The 2,500-nt window shown below is 42.1% G+C and overlaps 1 protein-coding gene across 1 annotated transcript in view; it reads left to right on the top strand.

The window, feature by feature from the left end:
- Positions 1 to 125, top strand: part of mea1 (male-enhanced antigen 1) — a 3,995-nt gene extending 3,870 nt beyond the window's left edge. Inside the window, exon 3 of the mRNA XM_028603763.1 lies at positions 1 to 125. This exon is cut by the window's left edge and continues 1,107 nt beyond it. The gene's annotated coding sequence lies outside the window, so the exon portion shown is untranslated.
- Positions 126 to 2,500: the final 2,375 nt, after the last annotated feature.

Genomic DNA, 2,500 nt, shown 5'->3' with positions numbered 1-2,500 from the left:
ATTACAGTTTTTCATCCCAATGAGTCAGACAGCAGAGATACCGCTAGCTGACTCACACACACTCAACCTGTCTGTGTGTGTGTGTGTCTGTGTGTCTGTGTATGTGTGTGTTTGTGTGTGTGTGTGTGTATGTATGTGTGTGTGTGTGTGTATATATGTGTGTGTGTATCTTCCAATCAAACTCTGTTTCCTTTTCTCTTTTCCGACGTCTCCTGGATAATAACTCGTGCTCCTGATGATTAATGTGTCTTTGTAAATATAATCTCATGTTTAAGAAAATAATAAATCATGTAAATGTGACGTTCAGGAACTGTCTCCTCAGTTGTAATTGTCACTACCTGATGTGAGCTGCGCGTGTGTCACTATGCAACAGGTGCTGTTAGCCCCAGAATAATGAGATGGGGCATTATATAGCAGTCACTTATTATTCAGCGTGAGGCCGGCTACACACTGGCTGCGTGGCCTGAGCGTAGTGCAGCAGCTGCAGCTATACATGCTAAAAGTCCTGATTATTTACATGGAGTCTGGTGGAGATATGCTGGCTCTATACACGCTAAAAGTCCTGATTATTTACATGGAGTCTGGTGGAGATATGCTGGCTCTATACACGCTAAAAGTCCTGATTATTTACATGGAGTCTGGTGGAGATATGCTGGCTCTATACACGCTAAAAGTCCTGATTATTTACATGGAGTCTGGTGGAGATATGCTGGCTCTATACACGCTAAAAGTCCTGATTACTTACATGGAGTCTGGTGGAGATATGCTGGCTCTATACACGCTAAAAGTGCTGATTATTTACATGGAGTCTGGTGGAGATATGCTGGCTCTATACACGCTAAAAGTCCTGATTATTTACATGGAGTCTGGTGGAGATATGCTGGCTCTATACACGCTAAAAGTCCTGATTATTTACATGGAGTCTGGTGGAGATATGCTGGCTCTATACACGCTAAAAGTCCTGATTATTTACATGGAGTCTGGTGGAGATATGCTGGCTCTATACACGCTAAAAGTCCTGATTATTTACATGGAGTCTGGTGGAGATATGCTGGCTCTATACACGCTAAAAAGTCCTGATTATTTACATGGAGTCTGGTGGAGATATGCTGGCTCTATACACGCTAAAAGTCCTGATTATTTACATGGAGTCTGGTGGAGATATGCTGGCTCTATACACGCTAAAAGTCCTGATTATTTACATGGAGTCTGGTGGAAATATGCTGGCTCTATACACGCTAAAAGTCCTGATTATTTACATGGAGTCTGGTGGAGTTTGGTGATGGTGATGTCGGGGCTGTTTTATGTAACTTTACATTGCAGGTTGTTCAGTCTTGCTTAATACTGGACCAATTTCACAGACTAGCAGCTGAACAGTCATTGAACATGTTTCTGCAGTCGTCTTCCTCACCTGCGCTCCTGCTTGTTGCTCCACCCTCCTCCTCCTCCTCCTCCTCCTCCTCCTCGTCTGGACACATGGATGTTTCCCATAAACTAAATAAATATAAACATTAACTGATCTGATTACAGCAAAGACAACGTCGGCAGTATTGACAGCAGAATAAACTCCAGAATATTTCCTTCTGGATTGACAGGTGACACACAGAACACACACACACACACACACACACACACACACAGACACACACACACACACACACACACACACACACACACACACACACACACACACACACAAAAGATACACACAATCAGACACATAGACACACGCACATGCACACACACACACACACATTAACCAAGCTGAGTCAAGGTGATCTTACTATGTTTCTCTCAGCTCTTATGAAGGTGAATCTGGAGCAACAGGTGAGAACTTATAGAACTACAAATCTGAAGTCATAGAACTACAAATCTGAACGTGTAGATTAAAACTTACATGAACACAACGACAGCTGCTAACTCGTAGAGCAACATTCACTCAGATACTTATGTTTTTATTCATATTTAAATTACATTTATATCAAAACCTCGAGACCTTCAGACATCAACATGTCATTTATTAATATGTATTTGTGTCTAAATGACATATAAACATCTTTTCATATTATATGTTGCCTGGAAACTCTTCCAACATCGTCGGTCCAACTGGTCTATTATTCACCTTTACCTACACCGGACTGGTCCAACTGGTCTATTATTCACCTTTACCTACACCGGACTGGTCCAACTGGTCTATTATTCACCTTTACCTTCACCGGACTGGTCCAACTGGTCTATTATTCACCTTTACCTTCACCGGACTGGTCCAACTGGTCTATTATTCACCTTTACCTACACCGGACTGGTCCAACTGGTCTATTATTCACCTTTACCTACACCGGACTGGTCCAACTGGTCTATTATTCACCTTTACCTTCACCGGACTGGTCCAACTGGTCTATTATTCACCTTTACCCATTTCAGACTGATGTGATAAAGTGGCGTATGTATAACATGCCAGTTTGTGTCCCATTTTTGCGTGTTATCAAGACGCATAATT

Source organism: Perca flavescens, chromosome 17, assembly GCF_004354835.1.
Source record: "Perca flavescens isolate YP-PL-M2 chromosome 17, PFLA_1.0, whole genome shotgun sequence".
NCBI lineage: Eukaryota > Metazoa > Chordata > Actinopteri > Perciformes > Percidae > Perca > Perca flavescens.
Note: the sequence above shows the minus strand (reverse complement) of the source record. Positions and strands in the feature narration are given on the sequence as shown.